This window comes from Sparus aurata, chromosome 21, assembly GCF_900880675.1.
Source record: "Sparus aurata chromosome 21, fSpaAur1.1, whole genome shotgun sequence".
Classification (NCBI taxonomy): Eukaryota; Metazoa; Chordata; class Actinopteri; order Spariformes; family Sparidae; genus Sparus; species Sparus aurata.
In genome coordinates, this window is record NC_044207.1 from 26,864,833 (window position 1) to 26,883,881 (window position 19,049).

General features: G+C 46.4%; 1 protein-coding gene across 3 annotated transcripts in view; it reads left to right on the forward strand.

The window, feature by feature from the left end:
- The window catches only part of epha4b (eph receptor A4b), a 99,102-nt gene that overhangs the window by 26,011 nt on the left and 54,042 nt on the right, over positions 1 to 19,049 (forward strand). The gene's annotated exons all lie outside the window — the stretch shown is intronic.

Here is a 19,049-nt window from a genome sequence, read left to right on the forward strand (position 1 = left end):
CGCATGAGATCTCTGCACGGCTAACCAGTGCTCTCAAACCGAACAAAGCAATAATGTATCTGCTGCTTGCTGCAGTGTGAATTTGTGATGTGTAAAGGTGTGTGTGTGAGTGTGTGGAAATATTTCGATGCTGAAATCGGCTGAGAAACTGAGGATGGAATAACAATGACTGTGTATTTGGGTTACTTTGTGTATGTGTGTGTGTGTCAGTGTGGGTGTTCTGACTTTGTTTAAAGTTCCCAGCACTGCAAGGACAGTTCTTCCAGGGAAAAGTGAATATGTTGCTTTGAGACGTCGCTTTTATTTCATATTTTCTTTTTCCGAGTGTGTGCGCGTCAGAGCCGAATGCGTAATTTCTCCTCCGAGTTGTGCGAGTGTGTGTGTGAGAAGACGCCTATTGATGTGTGTGTGTTTGTGTTGGTGGTAAGCCTTAGGAAGCAGATTATTGAATCGCAAAAACTCCACAGATGGCGTTTTTGCAGTACGTGCGCGCGTGCCACTCTGAGTGCGCGAGCAGCATTACACTCCGACGCCGTCACCTGTCCCCGCGGGCTTCGCCTCCTCCTTGGGAAAAAGAAAATGAAATCGTGGATATTCATCACCGCGAACTTGGAAATCGGTGCGCACAATGCAATTTCAGTTGTGTTTTTTCTTTTTATTTCGGAGAAGCGGCAGCCAAAAGACGCCGAGAAGAACTTGGCAGCTGGGCCTTAGAGACAAGTGAATAAGAACAGAAGCTGCACTCTGCGGCGCGCGGGCTGCTAATGTGCACAGATTGTGGCAGAACTCTGGCTGCGTCTCAATCGTGGAGCGCCGACTGTTGAGCATGTCTGTCTTGTAAAGTGACACACTGTGGCTGTGTGACAGGTGAACTCGCTTGACAGGCTTTCAAATGATTCCTCGCTACCTGCGGCGCGCAAAGGCCCCCGTGTCACATCGCCTGTACTGCAACTTTTACTTTGAGTCCGTCTGACGCAGCACAGCGGTTGACCTCAGTGATCTCGGTGACCTCATCAGTCTGCTCCCTGAGTCTCATCGCTCCTGAGGGGATAAATACAGCGATGTAAGCACGTTTAACAAGCCGGCTTTAACTCAGCAACGGCATGCCTGCCTGTGTGTGTGTGTGTGTGTGTGTGCGCATGTGTGCTGTGGCCGTGTGTTTAGGTAATGATGGACTCTTATTGGCAGTCTGAGGTCAGGGGTCGGGGTGTATATGCGTCCCTCGTCTAATAAGCCGCGGTCAGGACAGATGTGGACGCGTGGGCTCTCGCGTGTGTTTGAAGGTAAAAAGCAGGTGTTTATTGTCCGCGGCTCAGGAAGGAAAGCTTTGTTTTTGGTTTCAGCTCATTTCAAGGCGTGTTTTCTGGCGAGGCAATTATTCTCGGCACAATCAACGAGCATTTTCCAATAGATTTTAATTCCTCGGTGGTGAATTGAAGCTCCTCCGCCGCGGGCTCGTCTGCGCCACCTACTCAGTGTTGGGGAAAACATTTTCTGTGGGATCTTTGGAGGGATTTGCATAGCAATGAAAATCTCCTCTTCATACAGCAGGAGAATTAACTGTCCCACGTATGTCATCCTGACATATCTCATATCTGTTTGTAGCCTGTGAAATTATGCCAAATTCCAGCCTTGGAAAACCAGCTTTCCTTTGTTTAAAACGACGCACGTGCCTTTGCTGGGGTTTTTTTTTTTTGTCCCCCACGTGCCTCTATTCTGATCCTTCCCTCGTCAAAATTACACTTAGCCAACTAATGTAACTGCATCTGTAATCAGCCTGCTTTTAACAAAGACATGAGAGGACACAGAGAAGTACAACAACCCGGTGCGTTGCGCTTTAATGTGTCCCTGGGAGAACAAGGGCCAGGCTTTTAAAGAGTCCTCTCAGCGCTCGCCGTCAGCTCCAAACAAAAGGTTCCTGCCCCGACACAGCCTGCAGGTCTTCCATAGGGAAAACACACGCCGCTAATGCATTTAAATCGCCCCTCTCTCGTCCGCCGCCACACAAAGAGATGAAGGGGTGAGGTGGGGGAGATGGAGCCGGAGGGGCATCTGTAATTATCATCACCGCGCAGGTGAACGAGCCTTTTAATGGACGCCTTGAATTCGCCACCTCTTGTTCTTTTTTTGTGCTGCGGTTTTTTTTTTTTTTTTTTCCCTTCTCTTTTTTGTGCCATTTAGCCGCTCTGGAGCTCGTTGTTTTCCTCCTCTGATGTTCCGTGTGAATCTCGGTGTACTGTTTTGGCCTCTCCAGCCTGCTGTTTTTGTCTCCGTGTCACTCTCCTTCTCCCCCCCTGACTCCCATTCTCTCCCTCTCTGTATCTCTCTCTCTCTCTCTCTCTCTCTCTCTCTCTCTCTCTCTCCCCCTCGCTCTCTCTCGGTGTGAGGCGCTAATGGAATCATTACTAGCCTCTCTGTGTTAGACAAACACCAGACACCTCCAATTACAGCCTTTTTTTCCTCAATCTCTGCCTCTCTCCCCTCCTCGCTGCTATTTTCCAACGGTGCTCTGGCGTCTGCTTCTATAATGGGACTGTACACCTCCGCCCCACCCACCCCATCACCCCCCTCCACTTCGCTCCTCACCCATCCCCTCCTGATACGTCTTCCTTTTTCACCTCGCCATTTTTTTTTCCTTCTCTGTCCCCTCTCCTCCCTCCTCTTCCTCCCCGCAGCCCTCATCTCCTCTGTCTGCGCTCGTTAAACATTTATAGATCACGGGTTCATCTTTCTCTTTTTCCATTTTCCCACCCCGCGAGTTTGCTCTCTTATTCCCCAGTGTGAGGGCGCAAAGTGTGTTTAAAATGTTTGCGTGTGTTTTGGCGCCGTCGATGTCGGACGCCGCCAGGTTAGATTAAAAAAAGGGGAACAGAGCAAACTGAGCAACAGACTACAGTAGAAGAAGAAGGTGAAGCATGGAATACAAGCACCAACAGGCCAGCAGCTTGTGAGAGACTGATATATTGGTATTTTGTCACAGCTTAAATAAAGATAAGACTGTGGGATTATTGGCTTCCAAACCAAAACCAACCAACCGTTCATTCATACGGCTCGTGCAGTCACGCCACAGCACTCCTCTAACCTATCCGTTGGCCCTCGTTCTCCGCCCATTCACTGCTACTGAAGATGCACGTCTGGAAAACCTGGTCACAGATATATGAAATGATAAACATATGATGATATAATGATAAACCCAGAAGCTACATAGTTGTGATTGAACTGTACGACTGCCTTCGATTTACAGTTATACAGAATTTGACATGGTTTTTTTTCGTGTTTAACTGACCCGCTGGCTGTGCATGACTGAAAAGACTCCTCAGGCCACAATGGGAAATAATTGGAATGAACAAAGTGTAATTGATATTAATAACATCCCATTTTTCTATATTATAAGTAAAAAATCAGGCAGTCCTCTCTAGGCACCGTTGTTAGACGTATAATTACACGTCGGTCATGAGTAAGCTGTGAGACCTGTTAAAAAAATGTTTCTCAAACATTAGTGCACTTGTTGGGGACTGGATTTAGTGGCAGATTAATACACATTACTGTAGTGAGTATTTAACTCAGCAGGACGGTGAACGTGGGAGAGTAATTGAGGTAAAATCGCAGCCAATTCAACAGAGTGTCTGATCTGAATCGGAGCGAGAGGAGAGGAAGCTCTGTGGCAACCGAGGAACGAGCTCAGGCTTTTGCTACAAAGACGACACTTGTTGAGCCTTTTTCACGCCAGTCGTTCTGACAGGAAAAAAAAAGCACAGGTGGAGTTTATAACGTTAGGGATGGCTGCATTCCATTTAGGGGATCCAGTTCCAGGGCTCTGCTCCTGTGCATACCCACTGACATGGCTCAAAGAGGACATGTGACGCGCATTTTTAGGCTCGTATTAGGGCCTGTCAAGGTAGTGTGATCAAAAATAACATGATAATATTGATATTCAAGGTCCCAGAAGATGATATATATTTTCAAAATCATTATGTGTAACAGGAAATTAAAAAAATGTCTTGTTTTTTGGGGAAACTATAACTTTAGTGTTCTCACAGGACGTGATGATCCCTCGTAAACCCGGCGGAGCTTTGCACAAGTCTAACCTGAGCCAGTCGGATCAGCACCGTAACCGAAAACACCTGTGAGGGTCGCCGCCGCCTTTAATCTAGAAGTACAGTATTATCCTCTGAGATGTAGTAAAAAAAGTAGATTGAATGGGATATTAAAGTGTTCTTATGTACACGACTGCAGTGGTTAAGAGTGGTTTTGGTTGTACTTCACTCGTCTTTGGTTTTCTTTATACCGAACACTCTGCGGCTCCAGCGGCCGCGGCTCTGCTGCTCAATCACTTGAAATCACACTCATCTGCTTTGTCACCGCTGGAGTTACATAATCTCTCTCTCCCTCTCTCACTGCCTCTTATTCAAACACATCCTCTCTCTCTCTCCCCCCCCCCCCCCGCCTCTCTGTCACATACATTTGCACAGCCTCGTCAGTTCTCCTCCATCTCTCTCTACCCCATGCGGAGGCCTCTGGTCTGTGCGCCCTCCGCCTCGTTCACTCTCTTTTGCTTTTCTTTTTCTCTCTCTTTGTTTCTGTCTGCCACCGTTTCCTCTGCCCCCTCCATTTCCACCTCGCTCCCCTCTGCTCTCTCTCTCTCTCTCTCTCTCTCTCTCTCTCGCGCTCGCTCTCTCTGTCTCACAGCTGGTAGCGAATGTAGTGAATTCTCCTCTCAAACCTCTCCTGTCTTAAGCCCTAGGGGTACATGCTGAAGGGCAGGAGAGTGTGTGTGTGTGTGTGTGTGTGTTTGTGTGTGCAGCTGTGACCGGGTGTGTGTGTTCTGTCCTCCTCTGTGTGTCTGACAGCACCAATTACTGCCTCAGATGCTGCAGAGATGGAGGAGACGGAGTGGAGAAGGACAGACACCTGTCACCTCGACACAAGTTCTCCTGCTCTCATCTCCCCTCTCTCTCTTTCTCAGCGGGCAAAAGTAATATAGGTCAGCATGACATGTCGGCCCGTCCGTCTGTCCGTCTGTCGGCTTTACCCGCCTCATTTTTTCCTTTTTCTTCTTACTCGTTTGTCTGTTCGATGCCGCCAATATGAGGCAAGCTCACGAGCTCTCCTGCTGCTCATTTCACCTCTCAATTTGGACAGAAACCAGAAAAGTGTAAATCACAGAGGGAGCACGTCCAGTGTGCATCTGATTCAGTGTTACGTGTTCAGTCGGAGCTCGGCGTCGGCAGACACAACGGGTTTCTGGACCGCTACAGGACATGACATGATATTTGAAAAAGAAAGGCCAGAGGTTGCCCGGGGACGCAGAGGCGAGGACCCAGCCTTTGCACATGAGGTGCATGCTCTACCAACTATAATAAATACAGACACTTATAATTTGTATCCATTCGGGTTGATTGGATGATAACGATCACGACCAGCAAGCGTGTATTGTCGGAAAATGTGAGAAGAACGAGGCATCGCTGTATTCTCTGCATCCCAATGTTTCTTAATGTACAATTTTCAGTTGGGTTTAGACACAAAAAGCAGTTAGTGAGGGTTTGGAAAATATGTTTTCTCGGCTTAAAACACGTATTTTGATTGCTACAAATATGGCTGAATGGTGATTTCCCTGCTCCCTGACAGAAATATCAAGCTTTTTCACCACAGAGCAGAATCAGAAATCTGAATCGAATAGAAACAAAGACAACTCTCAAACACAGTCTTATCACCTGTAACTCCACCACCATACTCCATGTCAATATTATATGTAGTCTGTTCCACATTCAAATGTGAATGTTTTGCAGAAACATTTGACCATAACGGACTCTGTTCGACTCTGGAGGGTTTCGTCTTTGTTTTTCAGTAGTGAAGATAAATCAGCCAAAACGGATACAGCAGTATAAGTTTTATGAGTGAGTCAAGAAGTGGAGTTGACGTGTCGGTCTTTAAACGATTAACGATGGGACTGATCACTACTCATGTCTGTAATGTAGATAGAAGCCACCAACCACAGCCTAGTTAGCTTAGCGTAAAGGGTAAAAAATAAAGGTTGCCTGGCCTTGTCCAAAGTACAAAAAAACCTGCCTAGCAGCAGCTATAATGATCCCTCATTATCTCGCAATCTGTGCAAAAATAGAGTGCAGCGTTACGATGAGTTATGCGCTTGGAAAATACTGCTCGGCCAGCTGCAGTAACTTTGTGCCTGTACAGAGATCAAAACCCAAATGTGCGCTCGCCGACTGTATCTGGCAACCTTCAGCTGGAGACGCTGTGCAGGAGTGTCGGCCGGATGATGTGTTTTCACTGCGAAACAGCTCCGGCGCTGAACTATTCCGTCAAGGCACAGCCACGTAAGCCTCAAAAGCCGGGAAAACGTCGCACCGCTTCAGCCTCCCTCGCACACTCCAAGCCCCGTTTGGGCTCCGCCGTGAGATCATCGCTTTTGGGAGGGGTAACTAAGACCTGTACAATATCATTCTCAGGAGAAGATATAAACTGCAGTTGATATTTTTTGGGAAAACAGCGCTCGACCTATCGGGGGGGAGGAGGAGGAGGAGGGGGGAGGCTTTTTCTGCGCGCCCGCTGATGTACAGCGATCAAAGGCCTGCTGCTCAGTCGATCAGAGCTGACCACAGAGCAGCAGGGGAGGATTAACAGTGAGCGCTTTTGTTTGTTCTCTGCTAGAAAAACTTGTACGGATAGAGCGAAAGTTACGCACGCGTTCTGTAAGGCTGCCATGACCATGCACAGGCACACACACACACACACACACACACATATGAGCACAATAGACTTTTACACTATATCTCATAAGAGGATTGCTGCCTTGTGTTCGGAATGAAAGGTTCGAGCCGGGAACAGATGTAGGAAAAGGCTAATCTTCACACCTGCGAAAGAGATTGAGCTCATTTACAGAGGGTATTGTGTGTGTGTGTGTGTGTGTGTGTGGGTATGTGTGTTGAAAGCTCAGTGGGGAAGCTGCCTTTCTTTATTGCCTCTCCAACACAGAGCTCCATCTCTGCCTCGACTCTCGCAGCGGAAGTGCGTGTGTGTGTGTGTCCCAGTCGGTAAAGTGAGCATTTTTATGTTGATCACATACAGACTTTTTGAAGGTCAAGGGCTCCCTCCTGCATGTTGTATGTTCACACACAGACAAACACACACACACACACACACACGCACAGTTTTTCTCATTTCTTTGCTCTTCTCTTAGTGGCAGCTCAGGGAGCTCGAGAGCATGAAGGTGTGGGTAGGAAGGGAGTGGGCGGCTAACAGAAGGATTTAGACAGCAAGTCAAGAGATTTTTTTTTTTGTGTGTGTACAGTTCACGCTGTGTGTGTGTGTGTGTGTGTGCGTGCGTCGCTGCAGGCATTAGGGCATTAAGCTGTTGAAGTGTCAGGCAGCACCGTGTTATTACAAGCCAGATGTTCTGAAAAGACAAACGGACGCGCGGGCCGAGTGAAGGCCTTCTACCTGTCTGTGGGCGAGTGTGCCCTCCTGCCTGTCGTCTCGTCCATCTGTCCGACATCGCTTTCAATTTATTTGGATAATGACGGCCGCCTCTTCCCTCGATTTTTTTTTTTTTGCTTTATTCGCCTTTATCTCCTCTCCCTCACGTGTCACCTCCTCGGCTCCATCCCTTTTCCCTCTCCCTCGTCCTCATCTCCGCTTCTTTTGTGTTCGAATAAATGACACACAAAATCACAAAAGGCTCAGGCGCTGGCTACATCCTCCACACTACACACCGTAGTTCTCTCCCCCCCCCCCCACATCTATATACCCGCACTGACCCAGATAATGTCTTTTCACACGGAGGGCCTCCAAGCGCAGCTCCTCGCTTCGCCGTGGCGGACCATTCGCCAGTCGCCAAAAGCCACCCATAGCACCGAGACTGAGGTGTTAGCCACGGCGAAGCGAGAGGCCGTCGAGGTGGGAGACGGGACCTCGTATAGCTCGGCTGAGTCTGGTGCAGTGGGTTGAGCTGTGTGAACAAGCCCGTAGAGAAAAGGAGGAAAAGCAGGCCAAGGACTGAGAAACTGTTAACGCCTGTTTCAACTCCTCATGTCCTTATATAGCACTATTCCCCGCGGGCACAGGCACAGAGAGAGGGAGAGAGAGAGAGGAGGGAGTCGGTCTCCTTTGGGTACAGTTGGCATTAATTGGCTGCTTTCCATATGCTGTCGAGATCCAGCGAGGGATAAACATGGGTGCACTCATGGGAAAGTTCCTAATTTTCACATTTCTATAGTGTTGAATCAGTGTTGGGTTTGCTCCACTTAAGATCTGAAGGTGCACGAGAGGAGGCATGCAGGCGGCTAGAACAGGAAACACAGGAACAGGAAGTCAGCCATTGACCCCTTCCCCTTCCCCTCCCCCTCCCTCCCTTTTTTAAAAGTCCATGGATGGCTTCCAGATGTACCGATCAGCCTGTCAGACTGATTGGGCCGGCATTGCACAGGCGTCACCGCTCGGCTCCAAAACACGTCGTGCAGATGCAGCCGCGCTCGAAGGTCCAATTTGTTGCCGCTTTTGTGCGTGGTACAGCTGCGCTATTGTTCCACAGCCAAGAGGAGCCATTCAGGAAATTCAAACGGCTTTTAGCTCCAGTGCCGCAGAGAACAAAGAAGGGTTACACAGAACCCGATGAGAGACGCGACAGGGTAAATTTCATTTTTAAATGTCCATATCGCAGTTCCCGCACAATTTATACAGGCGCTTCAGGCTTAAACTGACGTCTAGACTAAGCAGACTGTGGCTGAACCACCTGCAAATCAGCCATTTTTACTCTTGTGGGAGAGATGTGAGATGACGATACGGCATGACATGAAAGGGACCGATGCATATCGGTGTTCTGAAATAACAGGAAGTTTGGCCGGCTGATTTGGCTTCTTATCACTCTCTCTCTCTCAAAGCGGCATAACTCAGCGACGTCTGAATACACAGACAGGATGCATATATTTGTCTTTCTGTCTGACTTACACTTTCTGGATATATCATTCTCTCTGATGTCTGTCAACACTAATCTCACTTAGGAAAGTTTGGGAAGAAAACAGCTCCTTGCAAATCCAGAACTTACTTGAGAATTGTCACATTTTTAGGTTTGCTTCAGTCAAAAAGGAAATCTGACGATGGTTATCCCGGCATATTTGAGTGCAATGCAAAAAGGAACTGCTAATAAGTAATTCGGCTTTTGTTTTAAGTGGTACCACTCGTCTCATATGTGACGCAGTTGTCTTGATGTTGTCTGAAGGGAGCCCACCGTGAAGCCCATGTTTCAAAACATTACTCGTCTGCAACCAAGAGGAAGTAGGTCACTTTGCTAATTCAGTAAGTTGTCAGTAGCAACTTAACAAATTACCAAAAACAATAAGTAAATGAAGCTGAGAATACATGAGCCAAAAAAAAAAAACAGCAGCATAAGATCTTCCTGCTCCATTGCCACCATCATTGAGGTCGAGTATGAAAACCTCTCCTGGCTGCCTCTTGAGCAGATCTACTCACAGATCTCATTGTTTTGCAGATATGTTTTTATCAGGTGAAAAGCACCTGCTAACCTGAACGCTGCAGATTTCATTACAGAGAGCACAAAGGGGGCGAGCGGCAGCAATTTCCCCGAGAGGGGACTCTTTTGTATGTGACACCCTTGACTTCCTGTGCGAGCGCTGAATGGGCGCCGGTGTGTCAAGGATGTGTGTCGGGTAAATACTTCATTCTTTGGGAGGTAATGCTGGTTTTTGTCAGGTGGAGGGGGGGGGGGGGGGCACTTGGGGACACATACATGAATTCATGACTTTACGAAGATGTACGATCGAGAATTTGCGCACCAGCGAGGCGAGCTTTATCGTTCTTGGCTTTTCTTTTGCCTTCGACAATGAAGCCTTTGTGATCTTCACCTGCGAATGAGAATAAAACACACAAGCTTTCCTTGCAAATGCAGTTTGGCTGACAAATTCGACCACGCAGATTAAAGACGGCGAGAATATGGCCCCCACCTGACGGGTACAGCTGCGTTAGTGTATGACTGTGTGTGTGTGTTTGTGTGTGTGTGTGAGTGACACAGAGAGAAAGGCACGGGGCTCTCCTTTCCTCCTCCGCCTGAGAGAATGAATTATTGAGAGTGATGAACTGAAAATAACGTGGGTGAGGAAAAGGAAGCGCACTCGTCCTACACACACACACACACACACACACACACACACACACACACACACACACTCTCTCGCCGGTCACGGGGCCGGCCCGACGCGGGCACGTTTACTGCCGTGGCGTATATGTGTCTTGAGTGTATCTGGGGAGAGAAGATGTGTGGGATTGTGCGTACGTGAAAGCAGCGCTGCGGGTTTGGTTTTATGGGGGATCTTTAAGCGACGTGTGCGCCTGGGGAGGGAGGATGTGTGTGGTTGTAGTGTGGGTTAAAATGTGTGTGTGTGCAGATGTGTGTGTGTGTGTGTGTGTGTGTGTGAGAGTGTTTATGTGTGTGAGTGTGTTTGAAAGGAGAAGGTGAATCTTTGTGTTTCTGGCCTTTTATCTTGATGGCAAAACAGACAGACAGAAGAATAAGTTATTCAGACGGTGAACCAAACTCCCAACAGACTCCCTCTATAGGCCTGTCATGCTCGCTCTCTCTCTCTCTCTCTCTCTCTCTCTCTCTCTCTCTCTCTCTCTCTCTCTCTCTCTCTCTCTCTCTCTCTCTCTCTCTCTCGCTCTCTGTCCCTCGCCCATGACCTCTTTCACACAGAAACACACACACGCACCTGGTATCTATTTTATCTGTTTTTAGACCACAGGATAATCATTCCGGCTCAAAATTAGGGAGCCATCAGCTCGGGTTACCACGAGAAGAAGAGTGTGTGTGTGTGTGTGTGTGTGTGAGAGAGAGAGAGAGAGTGTGTTTTAATTGCACTGAAATGGAGCTCTCGTTCCCTCAGATTCTCTTAAGGTTTGTTTGTGTGTGTGTGTGTGTGTGTGTGTGTGTGTGTGTGTGTGTGTGTGTGTGTGTGTGTGCGTGCGTGTTCCTGTCAGCTAGAGAGTAAATATTTGTGCAGGAGCTCTGGAGAAGGTCAGGGTCAACGTATGACAGACAGCCCACTGGGAAATAAGACGCACACATAAAGGCAGACTCTCACACACACACACACATATAGAGAGAGAATAAAGATGGCCAAAAAAAGAGCGAGACGGACCGACCGACAGACAGACAGACAGACATAGACGGACTGCAGGGCAAACACAGAGATAGATGGAAGGACAGAGGAACGGGGGAAAGGAAGAGATGGACAGAATGAGGAAGAGGGGGAGCTTCATCCCGTAGTTCCCCTTGGCCGCTCGCAGTAATTGGCCGGCGTCCAGAGGACAGGGAGTAGATCAGAAAGAAGCCAGAGTGTACTCATGTGCTTCATGTACTGGACATCACAAACCGTTCATATCTGGTCTGATTGACCGCGTGTGTGTGTGTGTGTGTGTGTGTGTAATAAGATGCTGTAAACACAGTGAGGGTCTGTCCTGAGGTGTCAATCATAGAGGTCTACATGTCCTGTCTGGACACAGCTCACGTCTCACGCCGCTCTGCAGCCATCAGATTCTGCCTCGTACACTCGCTGGTGTACAGCAGAATGTGTTGTACACCACAGTCTGACCTGTACTGACCGAGCGGGGATGAATAGATGTTGATGCTGTAAAACGAGTCCTCCAAAATATGTTTTTATAGTTTTTTGGTTTGTTTTTTTACACTGAATGTGACATTTTCTTTCTGCAGAATCCCGAAACCATATAAGCCCACGCGTACCACAGGATCCGACCTCTGCCTACACTTGAAAATAAATGTATTCACCGCTAGTTCAGGTTGCTGTGGTCGACTAATTCCTTTTTCCGCGACAAACAACAAAGGCCGTCTGTACAAATATTAAAGCTCTAAATTTCTGGCCTAAAACACCAGCAAACAACACAATATTTAGTCTCAAACACCGGGGATCCATCGTCAGGTTGGTTCAGGTGGGTTTACCGTCCACCGATGGCAAATATCCAGAGCGTCCGAGCCAGTGAGCTCCAGCACAGTTCAAGCACTGAAACCTGTGCAAATGTCCCCAGCAGATAAACTTTTAATGTGTTACAAACCCGCATAACCACACAGCCGCGGTAAACAGCCCTGTAATGCAATTTCTGTGTTGTGTCTACATTTCGCACCGCATTATACCTGACATGACTTGATAACGACTTCAACTGAGTTCAGCTAGTTTTTAAAAAGCATAGCTGGTAAAAAAATCATAGGTTTCTGAGAAGTTTGAATAGATTTATCGGATCAAACCTGTAATAAAAAGTTAAATTCCAGATGTGGCGCAGTATGTTTTCAACTTATTTCCTCACTGCATCTGTGGAGCTCTTATCTTCTGACTGCTGAGATAATAATGACGTCTTCTACACCGTCAAATCTGACAAAGTGACTTCAAAAAAATCGATGAAACTGAAAATGAACAAGTAAAGTAGACGAATCATTTTAATTTGCTTACTTAAATGCAACTCAAATACACTATACATTTTAATAGCTGATTATGAGATTGAAGTTGTACGAGCAACAAGGTTTAAACAAGATAAAATAAAGTAAGTCTACTGATCATTATTTCCCGATTTTTTCTTAAAGTTAAGTCACTGTGTCAGATTTTACAGTGTTGTTTAACATCGCTGTGAGTCACGGCGCATATGACTACACTGAACGCACTGTTGAACAACATTCCTGTAATGGTAATGATGCCACCTGAGGCGATGACGTTCTGTAAGCGCAGTGCAAAGTTATTCACACGGAGCGAACTGTACGAGGTCATTAAAGTTTAATACGTGGATATGAGACAACCTCAGAAAGAGAGAAAGAAAGAAAGAAATAAAAGAGCTGATGTAATATAAAGGCAGACTCTGGAAAAGTGTGTGTGGGTGAGTGAGTGTGTGTGTGTTTCACAGGATTAGGAGTAATGGTGAATATTATGGTGTTAAAGGTTGTTATGAACTCCGATTAGGGATGAGAGGATCTCAGCAGGGGGGCGGGACGGTGATGCTGACATCTCTATTTCACACACTTCCTCATTACCACACACACACACACACACACACACGCGCAGTGATGTATTTCGCTCTGCCCGCATGAAAATTGTTGACTAAGCCACGTATGTCATGTTCTGCTGCAACATGAAAACACGTTCTTTTGCTTTTCTTTCCCATCACGCCAACAAACAGTGATAACAAATAATGATTTATTGGCACCTAAAGGTCGATGTTTACCTTTTCAGAGTCATTCTTTAACGTGTCGACACAACACAGTTTGTCCGCCATGAAAACATGTCAGTTTGACCGTAAGCATGTTTCACGGGTATGTACACATGAGCACAAACACACACACTCACACACACACACACACACACACACACACAGATGCGACCTCGGTGGCCGTAAAGGACGTCAGATTCAATCTCGTCAGATTTCTCCACTGACGCTTGATGTATCAATTTTTAAGTAGCTGGCCTCGAATAACGCCTGGGTAGCCTGCAAACAGACACACACACACACACACACACACACACACACACACACGCACACACACACACCCGGACAGACAGACAGACAGGCTGCTCTGTGCTCCAGGAGCTGTGGCACTCGAGGGGCACTAGAAGGGCTCCATCTTGAAAGCCTGTTGCCATGGTGACCATTATGGAGCTCATCTCCCGTGGGCCAGCAAGCTTTACACAACTTCTCTCTCAAAAGAACACACACACACACACACACACACTAACTCACTCACTATATACCCACCACCCATACACAAACACCACACACACACAACACAACACAAGAGTTTTCTCCTCTTTCTGCCCTTTATGGTAAAGCCGGCGGGGAGCCAATGTTTGACTTGAAGCGAGTGCGACTGAGTGCAAGAGAACAGAGCAATTAACAGTTAGACTAGCAGGAACATTTGAAAGGGAAGTGGAGGAGAGGAGACGGCTCCCGGCCAGGCAGAGGAAGTGTTTGATTCAGGAAAGTGCAGCTGATGTGATTCTGCATACGTACAGAGCCGCCTGGTTGAATGTAATTAGAATGCAATGAGTTTGACAATGAGATATATTGGGTCTGTGTTTCTGTGTGTGTGTGTGTGTGTGTGTGTGTGTGTGTGTGTGTGTGTGTGTGTGTGTGTTTGAGTCTGTTCAGGGCCCACTCTAACATGAAGTGAACGCATTTCCCTCAACTCTTCCGGTACAGTCGGCAGCTCTCGTCATTCACACAAACAACTCCGACACCTTATCTGAGCGTGATGTAACCAATTAGAAATGTAAAAAATAGAACTCAGATACTCAACCCAAAGCTGGCCCCTGTTGCCTGGTACACATGCCAGGAAAAAAGTTTCTAGCTCCTGGGTTTACTTCCTGTTGATGCGGCTCCGGACTTTACACTGTGATGATAATTGTGGTGAAGTTTTACAGATATAAACCCTCCATGTATCAAACATTCATAATTGAAAGAGTCACAATTGACTTTGGTGTCCTGTCATCAGCTGTGGGTGCAGTACCGTCGGCGACCACTGGGCTGAATCGTAATCACGGCTAAGCGTCGCCGCAGTATCCAGGTCTAAATAACACATTCATGTTCCCAGCATTAATTAACACAGTCACTTACAGCTCCGTACTTACACATGACCCCCTTAACAGTACACTGTGAATTAACTGTAAAAGCTGCTTGCGTGAAAGCACCATTTGTCAGTGTGTGTCTTTATGTATGTAGAAGAGACTCTGTGCCCGTGCAGTTCAGATCTCTTCACTGTGGAGGCCACTTTCAAAAGATAACCTTCATTTCATGCTACCGAAAAGAAACATTCATCAGTATCTCAGCTCCTGAAACGTATAGATGTTCTGATTTTCTTCCTTTATATAACGCTAAATAAGAATACTGCACATTTAGATTAAGCACTGTTAATCGAGTCAAACAAACACAAGCTGTTTTTGTCTTTTCTTTTGAAGGAACAAACTATAAAATCCAAAATTAACATATTCACCCCCCTCAAAGTAAATGTGGCTAACATGTTAGCATACTGTTGCAACGTCACATATCCAGCAGATTAGCAGAATGTGTAGTCGTGGTTCTGCTCACTTCCTGACGCAAATATTTAGCTCTAAATGCTTCACTTTGTTTAGCCGCTAGCCGCTAACTCTGTCTTCATGCAGCTTTATTCTGGGCAGTTAACACGCAGTCAGTTTTTACACTCTTTAATTCTTAAAACTGATTACCTCAAAATTACAAAGTAAGGCAGACTAATAATTTTTTAACGTTAAAATTTTTCAGCTCACACAACATAAATGTAATCGTCTACTTTCATTAGTAAGTCTGAGGTAATTGGTTTCCTCACTTTTTTAAAGTGAAGTTTAAAATCCACAGTGTGGTGAGAGACGTAAACCAGAACAATGAGCTAATCAATGCAAAGGCTCTATGGAGCTGACAGGAGTCTGGTAAAATAAATCTGCACGTGTGTATCCCTTTAAGTGACACCATCATCGTCATGTGACCCACTTATTTTAAATATATTGATTAGTGCTGCTTTTCAGAGGCATACCCGTGATGTTCGGGAAGCTGCAGAAAGCTTTCTTAACTACATTCTGAAACTTTACAATTATTCTTTTTTTTGTGTTTGTTTTTTTTTTTTTAAAGTAGTTGCAGCTCTAAAAACAGCAGGATAATAGAACATGGAGTACTACAGAAGTCAATCAGCTCATACTGTGTTTTCCCCAAAGGAGACAGTTGGGCTGTTCCCCTCTCGATCAGTGCGCGGTGACTGAGGGTGTGTCTTGAGTAGCAGTACTATATCATATCTAAGAGCTATCGATTGGCATAAATACACTAAGTCTCTCTGGTGACCGAATGAATTTTTAATAAGACACTGGATCTGATGCCACTCTTTGTCTTTAGGAGAAACACACACACACACACGCACACACACATGCACCCTACATACAGAACAGCATTGTCAACATTTGGAGTTAGCTCACAGTTCGCCAACATAGTTTCTGTGACAAAACTTTTGCGCTCCTGTGCGTCTGCCTTGTGTGCGAGTGCGTGTTTTTATGCGAGCACCGTCTTCACCGCCTCAGCCTTCTTGTCCCTTTTTTCGTACCTATGGTAAATCATTAATCATAAGGGAAACAAGTCAAGTCACACATTTCCCATGGGGCACACACGCGGGGAGCGGGAGAGAAAATAAGAAGCAAGAAGAAGTGGGAGAGAGTGGAAAAAAAAAGGGGGGAGAGAAAGAAGAAAACTGGAGTGAGAACGAGGTGGAAAAGCAGAACAGAAAGCAGCAGATCGGGCGAAGGAAGCTCCACTTGAAGCGGCCAAGCCACCATTCTTGCAGAAAGTTTTTGATTAGGCAGTTGTTCGGACGCCAGGCCCTGGCATGGGGCGCCCTGTCTGTCCTCCAGCGCCGGGCTCCTTTGTGCCTGTGTGGCTGGCCAGCGCCCGGAGCCAGGACTCTCCGGATGAAACGTCCCCGGAGAAAAGCAGCTTTTCCACCGTGCTCGCACAGCCGGGCCAACAGGAACACACACACACACACACACACACACACACACACACACACACGTATAGTCACTACACAGCACATAGGCACCCATTACCTTGGAAGCTGACAGGAAGGAGGAAAGAGAGCAGAAACCCTTTGAGAATTATCACTCTCTTCTCTTCTTTCCTTTCCTTTCGTTCGTTCGTTCTTTCATTCTTGCTTTGCCTCGCTTTCACACCTACACACACACACACACACACACACACACACACACCTTTTCCAGTGTTCTCTCTGGTCTTTTGGGGATTGTGCTAGTGGACTTTGCTCCCCTATGATGAATGATTTGCCTAAAAATACCCAAAAATACTGTCTGTACGCGAGTGAGCACAGCGTCCAGGTGGAGGAACTTACCTCCACACTGCTTTTAGGCCACTTTTTCCGTTCCTCCATCCGCAGGTTAACCACGGCGGTGAACGTAAGCGTGTGCCTGCGAACGTGTGTGTGTGTGTGTGTGTGTTATAATTTACAACCTTTCTGGGACAAGTGACGTGTAGCTTGATTAAATTCGTGACCTTCACCACCAGCACAAGCAATCAGCGAGCTCACACACATGCTCAAACACACACACACACACACACACACACACACACTCGTACTCGCCGCATACTTAACACCTTCTCGCACACGAACACGAAGCAATCAGCACCTGGCGGATTCTGTCGCATCATTGATCCAGCCCACACACACACACACACACTCCCACATGCATACACACAGGGCATCTATCGAATTGCCTTTGAGACACCCTCGTTTTCCTTACATGGGGGTTTTGTACACCGTAACGCTATTTACCGCGCTGGCAGAAAAGGCTCGCGAGGACGAGAATACCGGCAGCCTATGAATGTATAAATAAACACATGCGTAATCTATATTCAGATTACCGAGAGGGGAAGTCAGGAATTCCATTTTACTGCCGAGGATGCGGAAGGGAAATCATTCAAGTCCCCAATCTATTTCAGCGGGCCGCCTCGCTCCTGTTGAGCAGCGGCACGCTTTCCCCTCCCCAGTTTTACGACCGCACATAATGACTAATACGCAGCCACTGTAACAGCCGTAGCGATAGTCATATTATGTTATTGTGATTATTGCTGTGACTGCAACTGTGTATTTCTCGTCCCCCCCCTGGTTTGCCTGCAGATCTAAAGCTTATATAACAGGGATGACAGTTGATCTGCTGCTGCACTGTGTGGTTGCACTGTGGATATACGGGCCTTCAGCCTGATGTAAAAAGATCTCACGTAGACCTAATGTCACAGCGCGTTAGATCAAACTTTATTTTTTTCTTCGCGCTCTTTGCCCCGGGTGCTGCACGGCACATATTATGACCTATCAGTATCTATCTATAGTAACTCTGTTGCAGCATAACTCCTGATGTTGTTCTGTGTTTTGTGCACATTTTCTACATTTTTCTGACTTTCCGTTCAGCCTCAGACTCTTTTTTTCACGCAGGATATGAAGGACTTTATCGCTCAGCTTTGGTTGCGTTCTGCAGTTCTGGCCATGATTTCTGTCTGTTCTGATATCGAGCTGAGAGCTGGCAGCGTGGATCAGACAGGTTGTGAACAAGCCAACAATTTAGCGAGGCTGATCAAACCACTTTTACTTACTGGTAATACTGAAAGCGAATGCAGCTGAAAAACAGGAGAAAGGGTGTGCCTGCCTAACTGCAGTAGGTGCGCTGAATAAAGAATTGAAAACGGGCAGTTTGGGAAATAATTTCCTAATTTTCCTTCTTCCAATTAAGTCTGGCTGCTCAGGAGGTTTGTTAAAAACCTGTCTGATCACCTGACTGCACATACTTATTGCCATGTGACTCTTTTTCAGCATGTTGGCATGTTCCCAGAGCTCAGCAGTTACTTTGGCAAGTGTAACGTTATTAGATCCAAGCTAATACTTAATTCTTGTGGCCAGTACTGACACCAATAGTTGCAAGTAAAACTATTTTTTGCAATGACCCCTTCCAGTGTGGTCATCAAACACCTTTTACAGGATATTTTACAGTTCAACAATAAACTTTATGGTCTAAAATCGCCCCAGTGCAATAAACTTAATGGGAATTTGATCATTAGAAATTATCCAAAGAGGGGCTGCATGATATTGTGGAATTTAAATGTTCTGCTATTTTGTGATATTTTAAAAAGTAAAAGGAACTTGAAAAGCTCTGTTTGAAAAGAGATGAATGATTCATGAATGATGTGGGTGATTTTTTGGAGGGGAGTACATTTTATTACAAACAGCTAAAGTGGGCTCTGCGTTGTTTGATTAATTGATTGAGAATGATTTTGGTTCGCTGTGCACACAGAAGCTGCGTGCAACACCCAAGCAACAAACTCCCATAAACCCAAGCACCAGTAAATCAGACCAAATTATGACAAACTTCCCTCGTATATTAGTCATGGAAAATGACAATCATGAAAGTTTTGCCTTTTTGTGTCAGGCTGCAAAAAAAAGTTGCAGTGACTACTGCGTTGCCGGC